The sequence below is a fragment of the Sycon ciliatum genome, chromosome 6 (assembly GCF_964019385.1).
Source record: "Sycon ciliatum chromosome 6, ocSycCili1.1, whole genome shotgun sequence".
Taxonomy (NCBI): domain Eukaryota; kingdom Metazoa; phylum Porifera; class Calcarea; order Leucosolenida; family Sycettidae; genus Sycon; species Sycon ciliatum.
In genome coordinates this window covers 5793258-5819038 of record NC_088648.1, presented here as the reverse complement: position 1 = coordinate 5819038, position 25781 = coordinate 5793258, and the positions used below count along the sequence as shown (strand labels likewise).

Genomic DNA, 25781 nt, shown 5'->3' with positions numbered 1-25781 from the left:
TCAATACTTACAGGTAATTCAATGTATTTCCATCCTTGAATGCAGAACCATTGATTGCTTTCAATCCCAAATTTTCAAAATTTCTGGTAGCATAATATAAAAGAATACATGGACACAATCCATATTGGCTCAGTATCCAAATTCAACAAAAAGATAATACAGACACACAGAAGTGCACATACACATACAAAAACACATGTGCATGTATACACACACATAAACGCACACGCACATGAACACACAAAACAAGCACACTCGCCCGGCACATAAATGCTTGCACATGCACAAGCGCAAGCGCACGCGCACGCGCACACATGTGCAATTCTACATGAGCACACACTCATAAGTACACATACACACACACACACATACACACACACACGCCTGCGCACACATACACACTCAAACACACTGTTCTTATTCCTTAGTGTTGGTGAGCACCTTTACAAATTTTGTGTATGTCTCCCAGTGTAGTTTTCGGGCTATTTTTGTTTTGTTTGTTTGAAGTTTTATTTTACATCGCAAACCAAACGGGCATTGATGCCCAATATTGTGATGGCGATAGAAATGTGGCTCGATAAAGCTGTACTCGAGAAAATGAGAAAGCAGTCAATAGCACAAAAATGTACCGGTTGTCGCGAATCGCGAGAATAATCTAATCAACTCCTTATTTGCGCATCGTGCACCTAAATCTGCTATGCGTAGTGTACTGTTGTACGCTGTATTTTCTCTTCGGGGTGCTAGTGCCGAATTGGGCCAGCACGGTACTCACCCTTTTTCTGTAGTATTCATATTTGGTTACAGTGTGCTCGTAATGGGGTTGCTGCTGTCTTTCCCCGAAACAAAGAGCTCTTTCCGGTTGGTGAAAGAGCTGCCGAATTTATTCTTATCATCGACTTCATTACTTGAAATGATCTTAGTCGTAGCCTACAGCAACCGTAGCTCTTGTTGTGTGTTATGGACTGACATAGATAATCGGCCAGTGATACACAACACCGGTCATTACAAGCCAAGTTCGAACAGAATTAACAATCAGAGAGAATTTTCTCACTCTGACAAGCCATTGGTCACTGCAAGAGCACCTCAACAAGCACCTCCCCATTGGCTGACTTGCATATCATCAAACCGCTTTGCTTGCGGCCGACCATTGGCCGAAATGTGATCGACGTTTTCAATGTGCTCTCGAACCTAAAAAGTGTTGTCCAAGATCGCAAATTCCATATGATGAACAAAATGGTCGAGCTCAGTGCCTAGATCGCGGCCAAGACTTGGTGAAAGCCAAACAAGTTCTGTCTACACTCAGGGTGTAAATATACGGTAAACCCCGCCAAACAGCTAGAAAAATTCTGAAATTAAGCGAAGTCAAACGAAACAAGCTGATATCCGTGGTTCAACACTTCATGCACAATTGCACTTTACTCTTTTTTTTAAATGCTTGAATTCTCAAGGGCCGAAGGCCGTAGCCCGGAAACATGCAAAGTGTACGAAGGGTTTGCATACAGGGGATTTCCCGACTGCACAGCCAATGAAATGAACAGCATCATGGCACTGTTACTGTCAGCCTGGCGCACACATACACTCAGAAAGTTCAAATTTGTGTACACCGCTGTATCAATGGATATTGTAGCCCACTCCTACAAGAACTCTTTACAACGACTGCTCCAAACACAGTGCAGAATATTCAGCGCTTCAGTAGGGCCAAGTTTCCAACTTGCTCCTAGGCTTCCCTTCACAGGCCTGCTGGTGGCTCGAGTATGATGTTTCATGGCAGGATTGCATGGAATGCCCTCCCTGCTGATCTACGATCGAAAGACTTCTACCACTCAATTCAACAGAGCCCTATCTGATATTGACCTACTATTACAACACAGACTGAGACAAGGATGTTACCAGTAAGTATAATTCTATTTCATAAGCGAACAACGAGGAAGTCACTTCAAGGACTCGGAAGACAGAAGAACAGCAAAAGGGCAAGGCAGCACAGGTTTGCCTGTGTGCATGCAGAGTCCTAGTGATGTCTTAGTGGTGTCAACAATAACAAATATAAAAATCACCTGTCGAAACAGCAACACAAGACATTGCAAAATATAGCTGTAAACACAGAAATAAGACAGCAGATCTAACTGTGAATAGCGATGATAGAACTGTTCCAAGTCCAAACGGACGGGTACCTGAACAGCTCTAGTTGAGCGACGCGGTTGAATAGCAGGAGTTAACCCAGCTGACTTCGACTTTGGGAGTGTGACTAATTCCGGTGGTGGAGGAACTGGCGAGGCAGATACGACTGTTGGCACAGAATCAACTGAAGGCTGTAGTTCGGATGCGTCTGAATCCGGCACAGATGATGTCGACACTGGATGGTTCAGAGGTTGACAAGATGGAACAACAGCTGGATATGCGGTTGTTGCCTGTGCTGGTGCAGCAACAGGTGGCTCCTCAGTCCGCAAACGTGCGCGGATGTGGTCACTGTGCCGTTTCCACAATCTGTCATCGGTTACGTGCACAGCAAATGTGGCTGGGCCTAGACACTCTTCAAGAACTCCATCCATCCATTTAGGTAAGCCAGCAAAGTTGACACAGGACACAGGGTCGCCACAGAAGAAGGACGAGGAGTGACCTGGGCGGCGGTCTACGGCTGCTTGTTGTCGGCTGAAAACCTTCTTAGAAGTGACCGGAAATGTGAGTTCAAGACGGGACCGAGGCTTATGACTCATCACGACAAAATGGCACAAAACTGACAAGGAGTACTGAGACATTCGGCGACCTGAGGAATTTTGTTGCACTCGCTGACTGTATAATATCTGGTTACATTGGTGGACAGTTAGTCATAACTCGTAACATTTTGTCCTTCTCCTATTTCACCATAATTAAATTGGCTCACCATCCGAGTTGAACTTTGCACACCTGATGAGCCGTCATGATCTATACGGCGAAACGTACGTCCGAACTACTTCAACGGTTATTGTACAAAACTAGTCCATCATTTTCTGAGCAGCTCACGGACATGGTTGGACAGTGTCAGCCCGAGCATAACTGAGGTCCTCAGAGAATGGCATCTCAAAGTGAACGAAGAGAAAACTGAGCAAACAACACTACGCAGAGAAGGGGATCGTCTAGGGGAAGTCTGGGGAAAGACACGTATGCTTGGGTCACTTCTGGCTGATGAACAAGACGTGATCAGAATGAAGCAGCTCGCAACAGCAACTTCCAGGTCACTGTTTGTTGTGTGGTGTCGACAAGAGCTTATTAGTGAGAAGCTGCGCCTGAGGCTCTATCAGGCGTTTGTCATATCAGTACTGGCGTACAACGGCGGAACATGGGGCTTTGGAGCAGAGTCTCCTTTCCTTCCACCGTCAGCAACTGCGATCACTTCTCGGCATTAGTTGGCCTCAGAAGATGACAAATGTCTCTTTGTACTGGGTGATCTAGTACCGAAGGCCTGCGCGGCTTACATTGATGATGCGATCACATTCTCTACTACCTTTGATGAGCATCTTGTGCGGTTACGGCTTGTGTTTGAGAAATTCCGTGCAGCTGGTCTTAAGGTTAAGCCTCGCAAATGCCAAATTCTGCAAAAGTCCGTAACGTACCTGGGACATGTCTTTGAAGGAGGGGGTGTGGCCCCTAAACCAACCAACTGCAGTGCTGTCACTAATATGCAGGCACTTGCCTCTGTGCAGGAAGTTCGCAGGTTTGTTGGGTTTGCCTCTTACTACAGAAGCTTCATCAAGGACTTCGCCACGATAGCGGCACCACTGCACAAGCTCACGCAGAAGAAAGTCGACTTTGTCTGGACTGATGAGTGTCAAGATGCGTTTGACACTTTGAAGCACCGCCTCACAACGCCGCCGATTCTGACGTATCCTGATGCTCATCGTAAGTTCATCTTGGATACAGATGCTTCAGACTATGGCATTTGTGCTACTCTATCCCAGATTGATGACCAGGGCAGAGAAAGAGTCATTGCATTTGCAAGCAGAGCTTTGAGCAAGAGTCAACGTCGATACAGCACCACGCGACGTGAGATGTATGCTGTAGTTTTCTTCATGCAGTATTTCAAACACTACTTACTTGGAGCAAATTTCACTCTCAGAACTGATCACAAGGCGCTGGTATGGTTAAAGTCATTCAAGGACACTGAAGGCATTCTTGCACGGTGGATAGAGAAGCTGGAACCGTTTGATTTCACAGTGGTACATCGGAAAGGCTCTCAGCATGGCAATGCGGATGGTTTATCTCGATTTCCTGAGCAGCTCGTTAATCCTGATTCCGCTGCAACTCCGACAGCCTCGCCAATCCTAGATTCGTCTACTAACACTAATAACAAGCAATGTTATGATCCTTCTGTTCAGTGTGACTGTACTTCTACAGGTACAACAGCAGCTTTACAAGTTCCGGTACAACAAGCTGATGACTCATCGCATGACACTGACAACTCTTCGCCGGTACAACAAGCTGAAGACTCTTCGAATGACACGAGCGCTACTGCCTACGCCAGCTTAGATGAAACTACTACTAGCGGTGAGACGGTCGCCTGCGAGCTTAGCAGTCCTGATGATGTAAGTGCTGATTTGATAAACTGGTCAGACTTCTTCACAGTAGAAGATATTCGGAAGGCTCAAGCGGAAGACAGTGACATTGACATTGACTGCATGATTGGTTGGCAACAAGCATTGTTAGACAGGCCTAAACGCAGTGATAGTGCTATGAAAGGAGCATCATTGACCTTGATACGTCTGTGGAGTCAGTGGAAACGGCTGGTTCTACAAGATGGCTTATTGTATCGTACGTACACTTCACTAGACGGTAGCAAATCATTCCTGCAACTTGTTGTACCTGTCAGTTTGCGACAGAGAATTATGACTGGGATGCACAATGAGAGTGGTGGTGGCCATCTCGCTACTGAACATACTCTAGAGAAGGTGAAAGCTAGATTCTATTGGCCTTTTATGTCATCTGACATTGAGCTGCATTGCAAGGCGTGTGAGCTGTGTTCAGCTAGGCATACCCCAGCACCAACCGCTCGCGCTCCAATGAAGGTGGACCAACCATCGTTTCCGCTACAGCGTGTCGCTATGGACATCATGGGACCACTGCCCAGAACAGATCGAGGTAACCTCTACATTGTTGTGATAACTGATTATTTCACAAAGTGGGTAGAAGCGTTTGCCATCCCGGATATGACTGCTAGGACAATAGCTTCTGCACTGATTGATGGTTTCATTTGTCGCTACGGTGTGCCAGTGTCTATCCACACTGATCAAGGTGCGCAATTTGAGTCAAATTTGTTCAAATCCATCTGTGAACTGTTAGACATGAAGAAGACACGCACAACACCATATCATCCTTCTAGTGATGGTCTAGTTGAGCGGATGAACCGTACACTTGAGAACATGCTGAGTGCCAGAGTCAATGCCAATCACAATGACTGGGATCTGCATATTCAACGCTGTTTACTGGCGTATCGTAGTAGCGTACATAGTTCAACCAAGGAAACCCCAGCTAGACTGATGTTCGGCAGAGAGCTTAAGTTGCCAGTGGATATTATGTTTAACGACTCCAGAGAACATGTCAAATCTGTACCTGACTACAGTTGAACATCGATTATCCGCACATCGACTATCCGACCATTCGATTATCCGTAACAGTTTTTTTGGGCGCACGTGCCGTAGAATACGCACTGTGCATGTAGTGAGCCATTCAAAAAATACGAAAATTTTGAAAAGTAGCACTCTATTCTATTTACAATGTACAATGTACATGTATTTACAGTGTGTTTTCTTATCCGGAACATTTGCCTTATCTGAACACCGCCTGACAGTTGTCTGCCCAGAGGTGGTCAGATAATCGATGTTCAACTGTATTTGATTGATCTGGAGACCTCCTTGCAGCAGGCATTTTCTCATGCTCGATCAGCTGGCGCTAAGGCACAGAAACGTCAGAAGGACTACTATGATGCAAAGACAACCAAGCCACGGTTTGCGATCAATGACAAGGTGCGCTTACACAACCCAGCTGTGAAAGCAGGCACCACGAAGAAATTCCGGAAACCATGGACGGGACCGTACCGAGTCATTGAAGTGATTGATGATGTGGTGTATCGCATTGAGCATTGTCAAACTGGTAAGATGCAAGTAGTTCACGTCAACCGTTTAAAACCGGTTCGAGAAGACGATACCAGTGTCAATAGTAGTGCTGATCTGCCCCATCCGTCTCCATCAGCAGTTGGCTTTCCGGAACCAGTAGTCGAGTTCCTACAAGTTCCAGTCGTAGCACCAGTAGCACCAGTTGCACCGCAGCATGCATATGGTTTGCGAAACCGTAACAATATTCAACCTCCAGCGCGTTATCGCTAGGACAATGTAGTCCTGACATTTTTGTACAGTCTTCATTAGGTAAATTTGTATCATACTGTATATAGTTCTATAACTGGAGGCATTTTCCAGTTATCTTGTGTTTTTTCCCTCTCCTGCTCTGACTGGATTTGTTTGATAATCACGAGGACGTGATTCAATTTGGGGAGGGAGTGATATAACACAGTGCATATTGCATATTTGGGCATGCCTCATTCATTGTACCTTGTATGGAGGGATGCCATTGGTTTGGGAACAGTAGATCGTGTAGTTTAGGTTCGAGCCACCTTGTTGTAAAGCTTTAATCTTTTTTTCTTGTTTTCATACTTTTTTAGCAGGCATCTGTTACTTGACATCATGCATGACTCACTGCATTCCTAGTTGGTGCAGTTGCACCACACCTGTAGTCATGGTAGTCACATACATCTTTTTTTTTTTTTTTTTTTTTTTTTTTACTAAGGCCACAGCTTCGAATCATGACATGCAAAGCAGCGGTGCAGCATCGCAGGCATGAATCGTGGACGTGGTGACGGGGTCTGATGTGCTCCACCGACCTAGGGTCTCGGCTTCACTGCACAGCAAATGCGTCGAAAGAAAACGGGGGCTAATAATTATCGGGAGATGGGGGAAGAAGAAGAAAAGAAAGCTCCTGATTGGATAGAGAGCACTCTGGCCAGGTATAAGTAGGGCTGTCACACTTCAGTTCATCCTCTTCCAATTCAGTCTGATTCTGAGTCTACATCTGATCTACAACTGAACTGTGACCTACTTGTGAGTTTGATCTGATGATTCTCCTTGTCTGCTGCCTGGCCCACTGAGGCCAGGCTACAGAAGATATACTATGAAGAGAATTTCAAAAAGTATGTTTCGCGGAGCGATCGCTCAACCTACGTCATTCAAACTTTGCAGGATGGTTCAGACGTAGGCATGGAACCACAGGCGATGATGCCATAGCTGACACACAGAGTAACACACACAGCAGATTCGTGTGCACAGATACCAAATTAGTGGACGTCGTCATCTTCTTCCCGCTGATCTCGAATGTACTATGACGTGCTATTTCGCCTGACGGTTGTTGGTTTGCGCCTTGGAGAAGTGTTGGAGCTAGGTGTCAGGTCGCCGAATGTCTCAGTACTTCTTGTCAGTTTTGTGCCATTTTGTTGCACTCGCTGACTGTAAAAGATCTGGTTATGTTGGTGGACAGTTAGTCATAACTCGTAACATGTTGTTCTTCTCCTATTTCACCATAATTAAATTGGCTCACCATCCGAGAAATCAACTGAGAGTTCAAAGTTAAGAATGACATCACTCCCGGTATAGAGTCCAGCCAATTAGCTCCCCCTATATAGAGTCTATTGGTCCAAAATCCACTATCCACAGTCCAAGCCCAAGCTTGTAATCAAATAGAAAGAGACTTTATGTGGACAACACTACGTGTATAAAATCCAGTCAATTAGGCATCCCATATACAGAGTTCAAAATTGGACATAGGATCTGCTGTAAGCACTGAATATTAACCAGAAAACTGCTTCTCCATTTAATCCTTTACATCATTTACTTCTCAAGATAAAAAAGAAGTATTGAGGCTCCACTGCAGCCACTTAATTACATGAAAAACCCTGCAAACACCATCTTCAAATCAAGTGGTTTCTTCGCTGCAAATTACAATAATTATCTCAATCATGTAGTGCTCTCAAATTAATGTGCACACACACACACACACACATGCACACACACACACACATGCACACTGGCACCCACACAACACCAAGAAATACTAAGAGTAAGAAAAACCAAGAACTGAAAGACAATAGGCTGTGATGGAGAGCCAAGGGTTAATTTATTGCTTTCAAATTACACACACACACACACACGCGCACACACCACACACACACACCCACACACACACACACACACACCCACACACACACCCACACCCACACACACACAAACTTAGACAACACCAAGAAAACACCAAGAAAAGAGTAGAGACAAAATACACATGCAACTCCAACAGTGATGCAAACGTCAACCCATTTACACGTAAAGAAAAGAGGGATAACAAATAATTATACGAAACGAATACATACGTGGACGGGTGCACGCACGTTTACATACATGTAATAGTGTAAGAGAATAACAAAGTGCAGTAGTCAGCATAATACTAGCACATGCTGAGAGAGCAATACCAAGCTTCACCATTGCTCATGGCCATTCAAATGTTCAGCAGCACTCAGTTCCGCAATCTTCTGAAGATTAACCCACCTGCAACAAATACATAGCACAATGATATGCCTATTACTGATGCATGGGAGCACACAATTACCAAGTTCTCAACGAATGTGATGCTCATTGAAAATCCATCCACTCAAAGACCTGTGAACAGGTGACGGCGTGGACAATAGTCTATTAGTAATACGAGGCATAAGATTGTTTGTGCACACTCAAGACTCACAGACACACCAACATACTTCACTGCAGCTAAATTGAAATGAGAATTTGAACAATCTGTGCAGCGTTACCGTCAGTCAAACTGTCTTCCCCAACATGGAAATGCAATGATTTGTAGTCACAAGGTAATTACACTGACAGAATGTCATGTTTGTGACATTAAAACTGTTACGGAATACGAGTATTGTGAAGCGTTTTCTTGTCATCGGCATACTTCCTCCGCGTCATCGAAATTGTCGCAGTTTGACTTTTGATATAAAACGGGGTATTTACTCACCAGCACTTGTACCAGAGGCAAGGAATCGGACATAGGCGATAATCATCAGTATAGGGTGACGGAAAAGTTCTATTTTCTGTTATTGGAAACTGGAATTTTTGAACTAGACGCAATTTCTTCCCTGATGTTGCTGCGATGGTAATTTCGACTCGCTGAGATTAGTCAGGCGTTGCAGCCTGCACATTTCTCGTGCTTATGGCCATTCACTCAAGCCTCATCACTGTTTTACCTTAGCTGGGGTGAGAATGACTTCGTGGAACAAGTGGCAGCGCTTGGAGAAATATCGAGGGGTCAGCAAACTAAATACCTGCAACAGCGATAAAATGTGTCACTCTGGCTGAGACACTCAGTGCATGATTGTACCTGCAAGAGCCGTGTAGACTCTACACGTAGTGCTAGTGATGCACGCGCAGGTGCCGTACCATGGTATCAGCGATGGTGAAATAGAGGGCGCGCTGGACGTGATAGTACACATACATACTTGCATGAGCTGTGACCAAACAGCTAAAATAAATGGGCATGCCACGGCTAAAAAAAGTTCATTTCAAGATCGAGGTGATTCCGCCGACGGTAATCAACCGACCTCGCAACGATCGTGTATTCTTACTAGGCTTCGTTGTTGGTGAAGCAGAAATCATCCAGAGCTATCAGACGACAAGCATAGCAGCTCCCGTCCTGTGGAGAAAGTCAAAGCGTTTGAGATGAGACGCGACCAACTTTCAACCTTCCTTGAAATATTTCGGAACGATATTTTTGCCTCCATTGACATCAGCGACGACGAGGACTTCATCTCTGCATGAAAACTCTCAGTCCAACTGTCCTGAAACGTTACTCTACTCTTCAGACTATCATACTGTGTTCTAAGTTTTGAATGGCTTAGCTTATGGAGTTGTCAGTAACAAGTGACAAGTCACTAGTCAAACTGCGACAATTTCGATGACGCTGGGGAAGTACAAGCATTCTTCCTGCTACTACTAGTAGTACACTGGCACTGCATTTGTGGATCCCATTGTATTCGACTTCATGCTACAGGAAGAGTGTCGTGGAGTTCACATATCACCGGGATAAAAATACATTTCTCATGAAATAAAATCGATGATAGCTAGATATTATTGCCACGCAACTATTACGAAGTCGTTGATTACTTTTAGGGCATTCATTCAAGCAACATCAAACAAACGCGATACGCTCCCTGGAAAAGGGAAAAAAATCTAGCATAACGACAGAACAGCAGGAGAATCAAAACGAGCAAAAACTTCCTTACCTCAGGCATCTTCCTGCCATGTAGATTGCAGTTGGACAGCCTTTTGACACGGTGGTACAGGCAGCTTTTGTCCAGTCAAACAGGGTATCCTTGTGGCGTCGAACGAAAGAGAGTGTCAGTGTACCCGACTCATCAGATTTGAACTGTGCTTTTCTCGTTCTCCAACTTCTGCTTTCACTCCGCATACTGATGAAACTCTTTAGAGAACCACTAGACGCTTTCCAGATTTGATTTTGAACATCTCCTTTTCCTCCTTGGTTACCTTGAGTGTCAGCAACTGCAAGAAACTGGTAGCCATGGCTGAAGTGAAGAAAAGAATGCGCTGCCACGAGGCAAACTGAAAAGTGTTTGTTCTTTTTCGGACACACAGGATGGCGTGCCTGGATACAAACTGGACTCCTGGATCATGTATAGGGGACTAGTAGAAAAAGTACTACTTAGGCCAAGTAAAAAAAAAAGCTAGATGATCGTCCCCGTCCGCCCCAGTTTTTGTCAGCGCCCCAAGAAATATTTTATTTTTTAAATCGTGAGTTTTTGCCGAAATCGTTGGTTTTTTACCGATCGCGGATGCAGGAAACATGTGCACGCTTTGTTTAATACTTTCTTTACTATATGGACCACATACTACTAGTATATCACAACGTCAGTATCGATCTGCTGAAGAAAGAAAAAGAAAAAAAGAAAAAAAAAGAAAAAAAGAGAAAAAAAACCTTGATGTTGTTGTGTACACTGTGTGCATGAGAGGGTAAAAAGTAAAAAAATAAAAATAAAATCCTCCCGCCCTCCCCGATTTTTCCAAAAAAAAGGACGATCATCTAGTAATTTTTTTTACTCGGCCTTATAGGGGATTGCGCGGCTGGATGAAGCTGATCAAAACTGAGCAGACTCCTGGACTCTGTATAGTGGATTTTGGACCAATGGACTCTACATACATCAGTGTTGCAAACCGCCCGTATTTATCCGTATTTTACGGAAATGAACTTTCGTCCGCAGTACGGATTTCAATCGAATATCCCACAAACGATCATGTATGATCATCATAATAGTGCATGGACTTTTTACTGAGTCCAACATACATATCACAACCAGTCCACGACCTCCCACTGAGCTGGTATTGACAAACCTTGGACAGCGCTGTTCACATCTCCTTTTCCATAAATACAGCACCCTCTGGAATTATCTGCCCCCTAAGATCACCTCCATGGCAAGTTTAATCGAATTTAAGCAAGAACATCACCCAACAATTCTACGAGCATTGGTTTCACTGTAGCGGAATATCGTTGAATATGTAGAATCAGATCGTATTGCATTTTCTTTAGAAAGCTTATCTCTGGCACGCTTTTAACCATTTAATATCCCAGTTCTGCACGCTTACAGTCATTACGTTCAAGCGCATAGCTCTGCTCTAGCTCTGCTCTAGCTCTGCTCTAGCTCTGCTCTAGCTCTGCTCTAGCTCTGCTCTAGCTCTGCTCTAGCTCTGCTCTAGCTCTGCTCTAGCTCTGCTCTAGCTCTGCTCTAGCTCTGCTCTAGCTCTGCTCTAGCCTATTTCTCTATTCCCTTTGGGCAATCTTTAAACAATCGAAATTTAATTTTTTTTTAATTATAAGAATAAACGGCGCGAAGGCAATAACTTTATCGTAGCAATTAGCAGAATCAGCGAAGCAGACATTAGACACTTCACCCTCTCATTGTTTCACATTGTTATAATTTCTGACTTCCCCTTTTTGTTCTCTTCACCCACCCTCAGGAATAGTCCGCTTACCGCAGCACCAAAACGCAAACATCTCGGAACGAGAGAGCTTGGAAGCTCAGGGCCCTACGCTATGCTTTTTTTTGCTTAGCTCATCATGCATGTTATTAGAACTGCCCCTCACAATCGGAATTTCTGGCCTATTTGTAGTAATACATTGACATACTGAGCCAATGAGGCAAAATTATATTCTATACAATACGATACAATACAATAATACAATAATGTCCTTGCCTTGATAGTGTTCTTGTGCTTAACTGCTGCTGACGGTTTGTTTGAAATATTTTATTCTCACGATGGCCTATGGCTAATAAGAGAAAAATATTTACAGGCACGGGGATCGGATACAGAGATCAAAGCTTAGCTGCTTGCTGAAGCAGTAGCGATGGCAATAGAGAGTTTATCACATAAGCTGGGCACAATGGAGCTATAGATGTGCTGAGCAATGTGAGCAAGTGCATACGGAAGAGATGACAATTGGTAGGTTGTTTGCTTTGAAATCTCGTCTGGGGTTGATTTGCCGGAGACTGGGTGGAATGCTATTAGTATTAAAGAGATCAAGAGAAGCATAGATGGGGGAGTCTCTTAGCCGGTTTGTCCATGTTGTGGGTAGCTCAAAGGTTCGGGGGAACCTGAGCGTTGGAATGGGTTGTATTCGGGGTAGGTGAATTGCAAGAAGGTGTGGTGCATATCTATGATGCAGGTTATGTGCAAGAAGGATATGGAAGAGGGTACGGTGGCTGCTGAGTGACGGCCATTTGAGTCAGTGCATCAGCACGGAGTGGATTCTGTGTTCAAGGAGGGGGAGATGCAAACAGAGGCGAGCGGCGCGCCGTTGGATGCGCTCAAGCCGGTCGTTCAGGGTTGCGGGGAGGGGTGAGAGGTCAGTGCAAGCATACTCAAGAATAGGGCGGATGTAAGTAAGATAAATGGAGACGAGAGTAGAAGTGTTTAAGGAATTGCGTAGTCGCAGGAGAAGGAACATCTTCCTGATCGCTTAAGTGATGATGTAGTCAACATGCGAGTTCCAGCATAGATTCCGCTGTATGAGGAGGCCAAGGTGGCGATGCCTTGAGGCCACAGTGAGGTTGGTATCGTTGAGTGTGATTGATGGTGGTCTGGGAGGTGGCCGGTTGGTGTGGTGAAAGTAGATGACAGTGGTCTTACTTTGTTGACCAGGAGATACCAATCCTTCAGCCACTGTGCCGCGGTTGTCACAGCTGACTGGAGGTGCTCTTCTGCGGCTAGAAATTTGTCGTGAGCGGCGATGATGGCAGTGTCGTCAGCAAACTGGCTGCTCTCAGTGTTGGCATTTATGCAGGCGGTTGGCAGATCGACTGTGTAGGCCGTGAACAAAAGCGGCCCCAAGACAGAGCCTTGCGGGACCCCCGCTGGAATGTTCAGCCAGGTTGATTTGCTGCTCTCCACTTGCACATGTTGTCGTCTGTTGGTGAGATAAGAGGCACGCCACTGGAGGCATTTGCCATCGAGTCCAAGGTGGGCCAATTTTGCAAGCAGTCCTTGGTGCCACACCTGGTCAAACGCCTTAGATATGTCGAAGAAGCAAGCAATTACTGTTTGCCCAACGTCTCTTTTCTCGGTGATCTAATGGATGAACCGAGATAGCTGCTGTGTGGTGCCATAGTTTGGCCGAAAGCCTGATTGGTCGTTGGGGAGGTGAGGTTGGATTTGCTTTGAGATCCGGTCAGCAACTATCATCTCTTGCACTTTCGACGTCACGCTGATGGTTGAATGAATGGTTGGCTGTGGAGCACATTACATACCTTTACAGTCTTCTATAATAGGCATCCTGTGCAACAGCAAAACAGGCTGCGGATTTAGGTTTTCTGCACGTTATCACCAATGACTACTGATCTTCAGAAACTTGACCTGACTCTCACTCACAATAAGACTGTTGTAATGTTCATCGTTCCCAAGCGGTCGCTGGTTTCTCCCACAATTTCATCATACTGCTGTACGACATGCTATACGACATCCTGATACCGTACAATGCCGTATTGATGTCTTTGCTGGTACGGTATGGGACAGGTACGGGAAAGCGCCAGGCATGCCGATGGTACAAACAAACAAACACGGAATTAAAGCTGTGTGGACCCTGGCTAGCGCCAGACGTTACTGAAGTAACGTCTTGTGCATAGCTACGGGAATAATCTTTCAGGATGACCTCCATTGGACGGAGCATATTTAATACAAAGTCAAAGAGCCGCTCAAGTAATCTGCGAGGAGATGATTTTAATATAGCTATGAATAGGTTGAAGGCCGCAGGCTGAAGGCATCACGCAACTATGTTACTTGTTCGCCAAAAAAAAGAAAAAAAAGATTCGACGGGCTTGGGTACCGGGCAGGTCAAGAACAATGAGTCGTACAACTCCCTGGTCAAGAACCACCTTTCTGCTTCCGTGGGACGCCCTTGCCCTTTGCCCTTTGACGCCCATCGCCGGAGGCGATGATAGCAATGCTACGGCAGATGCCATAGCAACTTGTGCTGGGATTGCACCATTCAACAGCTTGCAAGGCTGAAGAATTGACCGTCACTATTCAGCCTGGTCTACACCATACAGCTATTTGAAGTGACTTTTTCTGGCCAGTGAATCCCTATTTTTGGTCTTTTCATTTTTTCCCGCACACACATCACACCGCATACTCCGGCATGCACTGGCTGTTGGTAACCACCCAGGAGAATGAAAGAAAAGTCAGGAGTCTTAGAAAGAGAAGAAAGATGTGTGTGACCATAATCGTCGGGAATCGAACCCGCATCCTATCGATTGGAAATCGCTGCACATACCACTGCACCATATGGGACGCCACCACCCCATGATCAGGCGCCATGTATGTGTATTTTATAGCAAGAAGGTAAGAAGATTACATAACCAAAGGTGGCTGAAGAATACGTATACAAACTGCCTCAACGACTTTCAAATGACGAGCTGAACGAGGACGATGAGATAGATGAAGAGGGATCGGATGGGAAAGAGCGAGATGTTGTTCGTAAGAAGACGGCTGTGTATCTACACTTGTTATCTTGTCCTGAATGCCTTAGTGTGTATGATGACTCTCTTTTACTGTACTGTGCCGTGCGCGTTATGCCCAGCAGTTGAAGGCCCTTGAGGCAGTTTGTATACGTATTCACAAGTCTGTTTTGTGTAAGCAGAAAGAGCACGTTGTTGCACTGAGGTTGTATACGTAGGTTGACACTTCGTTCAGTGCCTTCTCACCTTTGGTTATGTAATCCTGTTACATTCTTGCGCTTCCTCTAGGGTTTTTATTGCACTTGTATCATGATTTTATGTGGCATTTGCAACACCTTTCCATTACTTAACTTCATTTTCATTGCTTGGTATACCGTAGTTCCGTATTTTCCCCACTGATTATTGGAACGAGAAAATCGAATCTGGATTTCAATCATTATTGTTATAAAATACACATACATGTTGAACAACTAACGTAGTTGTGTGCTGTCTGCAGCCTTCATCATATTCATAGCTATATTTAAATCACTCGAGTCTTTCAATATTCCATTTACATTAAGGTCTTCACTCACCAATGATTCTTTATTTCACATCTATCAGATGTACATACTACCTATATTCTCATTTGCGAGCACGGCTCTCACACTGTTGTCACACACTTCCTTTGACAGGCTAGCACAGCTCCAGCAGAAAGCCGCTAGAATTATGTCTCCGCCTTCCCCTTTGCACAGACTTAGAACACTCCCACCTTTTGTATCGCACCAAATGGCCAACATTATTCCGTAGCTATGCAAAAGACGTTACTTCAGTAACATCTGGCGCTAGCCAGGGTACACACAGCTTTAATTAAGTGTTTGTTTGTTTGTGCCATCGGCATGCCTGGCGCTCTCCCGTACCTTTCCCGTACCGTACCATCAAAGACAGCTGGCCACAGGGATTATACGGTGTTGTACGGTATAAGGATGTCCTGTAGCATGTCGTACAGCAGTAAGATGAAATTGTGGGAGAAACCAGTGACGGCTTGGGAACGATGAACATTACAACAGTCTTATTGTGAGTGAGAGTTAGGCCAAGTTTCTGAAGATCAGAAGCGAGTGCTATCCCGAGCATTATGTTAGCATTACAAAAGCATAGACAGGATGCGTATTATAGGAGACCCAAGTTGCTGAAGATCAGTAGTCATCGCTGATAACGTGCAGAAAAACTAAATCCGCAGCCTCTTTTGCCGTCGGACAGGATGCGTATTATAGGAGACTGTAAAACATGCATTCGGTTGTCAGGAACAGTTTAACTTAAGCACAAGGATACTATCAAGGCAAGGACATTATTGTATTATTGTATTGTATCGTATTGTATGGAATATAATTTTACCTCATTGGCTCAACAGGTCAATGTATTACAACAAAAAGGCCAGAAATTCCGATTATAATGGAGCAAACCAAAAGTGGATGAAGTGGGAGAAAATAACAATCCCCAATAAATTCTGTAATTACGTTTGCCTAACTCATATTCAAACTGATTGAGGAGTTCTAATAACATGCATGATGAGCTAAGCGAAAAAACATAGGGTAGGGCCCTGAGCTCTCTCGTTTTCGTTAAACATAATACTCTTTACACATTCTCTGCACCACAACCATGCTCCACCACATATGCTCTCGCTGCATACTCCTCATAGTGTGCAACCTTCGTACAATTTACACCGCTCTTGTTCTTGGCACTTGCCAACTCCGATGACTGACCGCTGTCCCCATTCTACCCTGTGCACGGCCCTTCGTTACTTTAATTGCTTGCCCAACCAGCTTCGCGAAATCATTTTTGTACTCCCTTCAAATCCCAGATATCCCTGCTGTTCCAAAACTCTGTGTGCCCGTGTAGGGACCACCCCTGCCCGTGTAGGGACCACCCCTGCCCGTGTAGGGACCACCCCTGCCCGTGTAGGGACCACCCCTGCCCGTGTAGGGACCACCCCTGCCCGTGTAGGGACCACCCCTGCCCGTGTAGGGACCACCCCTGCCCGTGTAGGGACCACCCCTGCCCGTGTAGGGACCACCCCTGCCCGTGTAGGGACCACCCCTGCCCGTGTAGGGACCACCCTTGCCTGTACACTTTTAAAAGTAGTCATTATAAATTCAGTGTTTAAACCGAACACGGATTCTTCGAACGAATAATCTATCGAATAATTTCGCCCTCCATCGAACGAATAATCTATATTCTATCATATGCATGATGGCAATTTTCAACACTTTTTCAGTTTATTTTTTATTTTTTTGCTGATTATCGGATTTTGTTATGTGGAGGTGCAAACCTGGCCCTGGTCAATCGACTGGATTTCCATGTCCTCGACAGTATATCTGCCAGTATGTGCACTGCCAACTACAGGGTGCAGACATGACAGAAAAGCACAGTACACAGTGGTACATGTATGGAGAAGAAACGTTCACGGTTCACGTGAGACTCGGCTAGAAGCCGAGCTTTCCGCATCGGCAGGAAAGCCACCACCCTCTAGTCTTGGATCAAGGCACAGATGCAGCTCCTAAAGCGTTGGGGGGGGGGGGGGGTGAGTAGATCAGACCCACCACAAAGTGGTCAAAGACCGAAAATCACATTCACTGCATGCATGTTTCCATCGTGTGGAAAGAACAGAAGTATTGCTAGATACCGATAGGAGATAAAAACTTGGAGGAGAAGAGATTGAGAAGAAATACTACGAGCAGATCTACGCAGTGCAAATATCAGCAGGGTCAGCACTGAGCATAGATCTTTTTTTTTCTTTTTTTTTTTGCGATTTCTGATAATTCCTACGACTATTCGATTATTTGTTCACCCCACGAATATTCTAAATTATTCGACAATTCGATTATTCATTTCAACACTATCATTAATCCCTGTCTCCCAATTCTTCCTCACTATTTCTCCTCTTTAGCACTATTATCTCTTATTGGCCACTGGCTATAGTGAGAATAAAGATTTTAAACTAACTAGAAACAAGATAATTAGTCAGCTTAAAGTTGTTTGTATATCTAGATCAGTTGTTCTCAGGGTTGTATCTTTCACTTTATTTTGATTACTGACTATTGTTCTCACCTCTCGTTGTTCGCACTGACACTTGTATTATATTAAAGGGGAACTGTCAACAAAGATTTTCTTTGTCCTATTTTGTAGTTCTTTGGCTCCTGATCACGATGGTGTTATGTGTTTTTCTCTGCGATGACTGGAAATGAAAACTTGAAAAGAAAGTGCCCAAAATTGTCCCGAAGTACCGAGTGACGTCACGCCGGACTTGACCTCCACGCGTACATTCATCGTCAAATAACGAAGTCCACCCTGTGCGCTGGTCAATCGAGCTGGTCGATCGAGCAAAATAACGAAGTCCAGCCCGTGCACTAGTCGATCGAGCTGGTCGATCGAGCACACGTGCACCACACATTGGAACAGCTAGCTCGATCGACCAGCACATGGGCTTGACTTCGTTTTTGACGAAGAATGTACGGGTGGAGGTCAAGTCCGGCGTGACGTCACCCAGTGCTTCCGGACAATATGTGGGCACTTTCTTTTCAAGTTTTCATTTCCCAACATTGCTGAGAAAAACCGGCACATGACACCATCGTGATCAGGAGCCAAAGAACTACAAGATAAGACAAAGTATTTTTTTGGTGACAGTTCCACATTTAACTCGCGGCATTTCGAGTATATATAATTTGTTACTATTTGAATTATGTTAGCCAGTTAATCATTCTGAAGAGAAGGCAATGAAAACGTTCAAGGATACCTAGCCAGAATGGTGTGTGTATTGAATGCGTGATTTCATTTCTGTCTACACGAAAACTGAACAGGTTGAAACGGTGTCTAATTTTAGTGTACAACGTGAACATTGCGTGTACTGCCAGCGTAGCATGCCGGCCAAGCGTGTAGTAAGTGATCTGGCATTGAAAGGGTTAAAAACGAGTCAGTTCATAATTGGTAAATTACGCTATCGGACCATGTGTACTGCTTACAAGGTTTCGCCGATAGGGCTACAGCTAACGAGAATGTCATTCTGACAAACACAGTTTGTCGGGCAAGATGCTTCGCTAGATCCACTGCATAATGCTAACACCATCACTGTGGTGAATGTCGACACCTGGGCATAATAACAAGAAAATAATCAAAATGACAGGTGTTGTTTGTATTTGGTATTTGTGTTTATGGATTCTCCACACGCCTTAGTCTAAACCGAGGGAGCCTTCGTCAACAGCATAATTATGAAAAAGAAGAAGCTGGTGAGAAAATAAATATGAAAAATAGGAAGATGCAGGGTGTAGTAATCAACAGTGCTGTATGACAGCGCTACTCTACGTGGAATGAAACTAGAGGGCTCATAACAGGTAATAGCAAAGGGGGTGCGGACAAGAGCGATAAAACATTTTCGGCTGGATACAGCACGAATGGAGGGATTTCCATGTGGCAGTGGTGTGTTCACCCTCAGGTTACCCATAGTCGACAAAATATAACATGTATGTACCTTCTTCCTTTTAAAATGCTCAAATAATGTTCTCTTCAGTGCACATCAAATCAATGTATATTCCAACAAATTCGAAGTAAAGAGACCCTCATATGTTGGAGTCTGGACGTTTGCCACCGCCGTCACCTCCGCTCGCTACTCCGTATAAGGTATCCAAATAATTATAATCAAAAACACGGAACTCTACAACCGCTGTCGCACCCAACCCATCTCCAAGGACATCGCGGCGAGGCGATGGAACTTCCTGGGGCATGTGCTCCGGATGCCATCAGGGGCACCGCCACAGGTCGCTCTCGATTTTGCTGCTTCTGGTGCCTTGCGGGGAAGGATAGGCAGACCAAGAACAACACTGCTAACCACTCTCTCACTGGATTGTCGGGAGAAGCTCGGGCTTGTGCTTCTGTCGCGACCTGGCCTAGCCCAGCTTCGGAAGGTGGCGCATGATAAATGCCGATGGAATTCATTGCGAAACAGCACTGTTTATTGGCCTGGCCATAATAATACGATTACATCTGACATGCTTGCCTGCCTACTCGTGCGCACGCATGCATTCTTGCCGGAGATGTCTACCTGTGGCGACAATAATTTTTTCATGGACTGATCTTCTTTTTTAGTGTTTGCACACTCTTGGCTGCTGCTGTGGCAGTTTTGTATTTTCGTGCTGCTGCGCTCTGTATGGCTGCACTAGCCGTATTAACTGTCGTACCCAGATGCACACATTCAATCCCTGGCTATGCTTTGGAATTGTTTTCGTTGTCTATGTCCTCATCTCTCTTCGTTTTGTTTTTGCTGCCTGGGCTCTCATTTATCTTTACGTGCTTGCTTGCTTGTATTGCTGAGGGAACATATGCTGGTTTGTATTCGTGGGTCCCCATGGTGCATGGGCCACGCGTACTCATCCGGCGGATATGTGTGAATAATAATAATAATAATAATAATAATATTTTGGAGTGAAGTTTTATACATGTGTACATGCTGTGTTGCAGTTTGCAAACACGAAAGGTTCCACAAGATAACCCGTCTTCACAAAATCAGTGTAAAGGCTATCCAACATTATCTAATTCCTACGGGTCATTAAAATTGTTGCTTCGCACATTGCAATGTTTGTGACTTGCTCGCCTCGTCATGTAGGAAGTGCTGTTCTCTGTGTTCGAACATTGGTGAGACCCTTCCTGCGGAATGTCTACATGTCACTGAGGCCGTGGTGGTCTCAAAGCTCTCTTCCGCACCAAACAAATCCATCACGCTCCACACTCTTTCGCCCCAGAGTGTGTACATGTATCTTTTTTCTGGAGCTCGTGCCGGCCCACTTCGTTCGCATGGGCATTAATTTTTATCAAGACTTCAAGCCCGGGTATAAGAATCCTGGTATATCTTCTGAATTCGAAATGCTTTTTTATTTTATACGAAAGAGATAGGACCAAGGAACTACTAAAAGTTACGCTATACTGTCCACTAACACCACCAGTTACTAATCAATCAGCTCATGCGATAACATTGCACGACACTGACCGACGGTACTGACGTTCTACAACTAACTAGCTAACAGCTCTAGTACATCTTGGATGCGCACTCCAACAGCCTCCCAACTTGGAAGGTTATAAGTTATAGAAATAACATAAGGAGGGGAAGGTAATTGTCCATCTAAATTGTCATAGTCGAAGTACAATGCTGTTTTACTGAGGCGTTCGGTTTTTCATGATTCTTGTTCGCATAGCTTCCCTTTTATTGATCTTCGTATATTTTGAGCCACACAAGTTGTGTGGAATGTTGCTTTTGCATTTTTGAATCGTGGTTTGACCGTATTGTCCAATGGTCTTGCCAGTATCGTCATCGACATGCATGACATCCGCCAACGTCCTTCACAGCTGAGACTTTCAGCTCGTGCTTATCTTGGTTGCGCTCACCTTCCCTTCCCCTCTTTTTTAGTTGACAATGGCAAAAGAAATGTAGCAGGTCTGAAAACACCAACAAAATCAGTGAAGCGCTTGCCAAAGAAAGAAGGTGCGTAACTGCTTACCCTATCCCGCTAGACGGTCGTGACTGTGTACTTGAAAATGCTAGTTTGCCATCATCGCCTGCCACCTGGAGGCATGGTTCGCTTGAAACCATGATGACCTGAATTTGAACGCGCTTGTTCAAGGTCTTGTTGACTGCTGAAGGGTCTGCCTCAAACTCTGATGAAGATGTCAACCTTAGCTGCAAGTGCGGCGAAGCAGGATGCCTCAAACTAAAGCTCGGTCCGTCGACAATGCTCTGCCTCAGTTTCTAGCTGATTTCTTTCCCTTTCGAATGGACAAAATAAATTTGAAAAAAAAAACGCTCTGGGAAGCGACAATTTTAATGACGCGGAGGAAGTATACTTTTCACAGAACGAAAAGGTTTACAGTCCATTCATTGGAAACTGGCACCCTAACTTTTTGGTGTCTCCCGCACATAGTTGTAGATATCGTGAAAACAACAGTACATCCTGCATTGTGAGACCCGTGCAATTACTCCTTGCCACATTCGAGGCCAGAAAGTCCAAGAACAGGGAAATAGAAATTCAGCCTAGTTTTACAAAATTAGGACAGGTATGCCATGGCAAAATGTATGGAGAAGCGGACAAACCCAGATTTTTGAGATTTGAAGTGGGTTTTGATCCTCAATTCGGCCCACATCGGACTTTCAAAAGCCAGCGGGACATATTCCGATGAATGGACTATAGTTGTATCCCTCCCCGCCTACCCACTCCCCTGAAAGAAAGATAACATTGGCTTGACAACTGGAATGAATACTTCCTCCGCGTCATCGAAATTGTCTCAGTTTGACTAGTGACTTGTTACTGATAACAACAGAAGCTACGGCATACGCGCCTTGTCTCACACACAACGAATATCTACCACAGGACAAGAACTGCTATGCTTGTCGTCTATTTTGGCTGATTTATCATGGGCAGTTACGAATCACACTAAGAATATCTACAACATGATCTACTATGTGGTGGTTCCATCACATTGTAAGCCCATCATTAACAAGGCTCGATCGTATGCTGGTACAGAGGTGTTCAGTGACCACAAGCTAGTGATCGCTGACATGCTTTTCTGTGAGCTATTAAAAATCTTCCAAACAAAATCAAAAAAGGAGTCGCCATATGCTGTCCATGGATTAGTAAATGGCTCCCGTAGACCGGAATATCGCTCGGCTCTTCAGGCACACCTTCAAGTAACTCCGGCAAGTGATGCTTCCGGGTCAGCTGCCACATCTTCGATCAAGTCTGCAGCAGACACCACCATTGGTCATCTGCACCGATCCGAGGCTAGGAACCGTTTCGTTCAACCAAACACACAAGTTGCTCGGCTTTCACAGCGGCAACGGGAACTGCGAAAATTAGCTGAGTCCGGACACCATGATGCTGCGCAGCTGAAGAAGGAGCGCAATCGTGTTATGCATGAAATCCGTAATATGCAACGGACTGGAGCCAACTCTCGACAGAATTGCCGAGGCGGTTGAGAGCGCTCCAACCTCCGCCCAAATGTTTATAGCAGCCTCCCAGCTCAAACGTGGCAAGCCGCAGCAGCTCTTCGTCGAGTCGGCTGATGGTCACATCCTCATACACGATGAGGAAAAGGCATCTCGCATACTTGATCACTATCAGGGGCAGTTCAACACTTCTGATGACCTGCTGTCACCGCCAGCTCCGCACACACTGGACACGCCGGTTTCCACCGAAGAAGTGGAGGCGACTTTGAGGCAACTGCGAAATCAGAAAGCATGTGGGCCAGATGGTGTATGCCCAGAACTCCTGAAGTACGGTGCTGAGTACATCTACCCGATCATCACCATCATGATCAACAACAGCATCACCAAGGGCGACAACCCGTGTAGTGTTATTGGTCCAGGCATATTGATACCGTTGCCAAAACCTAACAAGGAGCGGGGACCAGTTGCAAACCTGAGACCGATTGTATTGCTGAACACCCTGCGCAAGGTCATTTCACTCGTTGTGCTCAAACGTATTACACCACGTGTGTCGCATTATCTTGGATCCACTTCATCTGGTTTCGGACCTGGCCGCGGCACTGCCAATGTGGTGTGGACATAGCGCTGGATTTCAGTTAAAGCATCCCACTTCGTGTGGGATTGACACGTCCTTGGCCTCGACACCATTAGCCGCACAAAGCTCCTTGCTGTTATGTCAGAGATTACTGGATCTGACGAGGCATGCCTGATTCACCATTTGCTGTATGGTACAACACTCTCTGTGAAAGTGGGTGCCACTTCAGCGGAGGCGTTTGTTAGCACGCTAGGTACACCACAGGGTGATGGGCTGAGCCCAGTTCTGTTCGTTTGCTACCTGGAAGCAGCACTGAGGGAGACTCGAAGCAAACTACCACCACGGCCAGACACTGATGCAGCAATAACACAGGAAACAGGATATGCCGATGGCATCTCCTTCTACTCGACTGAGCGACAATGGCTTGCCAACACCCTACCCGTGATAGCTGACGGCCTGGGGGACTGGTCACTCAACGTTTACAGCAGCAACAGAGAGTGGCTTCACATCTCTGCCTTCACCACCAAATGGCGAAGATCCAAGCAACTTGGCTCTCTCTTGGGGGAAGAGGAGGACTTGAGCCCACGAATGGACCAAGCATCAACATCAGTGTTCAGTGTGTGCTAGAATTAACACCATCATTATTTGGCATGTACCCTCACCTTGCAGAGCACAATGGCGCGCTGTCTTTAGTTCTGCTGCTTCTTCTCCGTGATGTGCACAGTCACAGCTTCTGTCCCCCCTCTGCATAGAGGTGACATAACTCGCATCCTCTTTTTTTACGCCACACTATGCGTAACGCCATGGCATGCGCCCTCAAGTCACAGAGCACAATGCAATGGTGCGCTACCTTCTGCTGCTTCTTCTCCGTGATGTGCTAGTTGCACCTTCTCTCTCTCTCTCTCTCTGCCCCCCCCCCCCTTCTGCATACTAGGTGACATAATTCGCATCTTTTTTGTCGCTACACTCTGCATATATAGTTATACTGCTCTTGTGTGGCTTCCACGGTATTCATTGTTATTACCTGACGATGGCCAAGTGCCGAAACGTTGTAAAATAACGGAACTGGCTCGGATGTGCAGCGCTATGGCAATGGGTGTGTCCACCCGAATTCCTTTCAGATCACTAGAGGTGTCTCGATTTATTTCTCGTGCATGCTGTTTTCACACCCTCAATTTTCTCCCAACATGACCCAAGCGCGCTGGAGCTTGTTTGGCGAACTCATTCTTGCCCCAGGCTCAGGCAACAACAACGATGAGTATATTAATTTTAGTTATTGCCAGTGAACCAGGACAACTGCGCAAAAGCGGTTATGCCAGTAACTTGGAAGAAGCACAAGGGATCAGAGAGATCCTGATCCTTACAAGAACAAGCGTACTTACCGGTATCCAAAGACAGCCCATGGTATCAAACTTGGTCACAGCTCGCCTTGTGATACCCTACTCGAAAGCTAATTGTGTACGTGACTGGCAAGAGCAACACTGAGAGAAAGGTTTTAAACATCGATAGGCAACACGCAGATGGAAAAGAGACAGACTAATCTCATTTCTGCTGACAGGATCTACTGGCCTAACCATCAATGAATGCTCATCAAGAATAGGGGCAGTACTCCCAGTAGTTCTTTCAGCTACGGTACTTGTAGGATTTCTTTCACTGCATCGCCTTCCTTGCTTGTGGCAAGTTGTGCTCATGCATCGCTTTTCTTGAGACCTCAAAACTAGTGTACGAGTCGTATATCTACCACTAAACTGCTTAGAACTGACAAAGCTCGACTGACCCCGACAGCCAGTGCAGTACAAACGTGGACACCTTTCCAACCGCTAGTTCCAAATGTGCTGGAACGTAGTGCGAGGGGTCAGGTCGAACTGCACAACGGTGCACGGCGACGCGCGAACTTATGCACTCCCTTGACCCCTCAGTTGTACAAAAACGCCAACACGGGCACTGCGCCACCGCCAACCTGGTCAGAAAGCTAAAGCCAAACAAAGGCGATGGCGTCAGACGTCCGCAAGAGTCAGAATATAGCGGAAAATGCCGACTTAGGCTATGGTCCATGGATGTGCGTGTGATGGATGGATGATGGGGGGGGGGGGGGCATTCGTATCAGCAAGAGTACATGAAAACCAGAGTGTGCAGCTCGGATGGGTTGCTGTCACGGC

The 25781-nt window shown here is 45.5% G+C and overlaps 1 long non-coding RNA gene across 1 annotated transcript; it reads right to left on the bottom strand.

Moving 5' to 3' along the window:
* Positions 1–25300, bottom strand: LOC135818802 (uncharacterized). The gene is made up of 3 exons (XR_010553756.1): positions 25005–25300; positions 19081–19205; positions 1–83 (listed from the first exon to the last, which is right to left on the bottom strand). It is a non-coding gene; the product is annotated as an uncharacterized LOC135818802 (long non-coding RNA).
* Between the last annotated feature and the right edge of the window lie 481 nt (positions 25301–25781).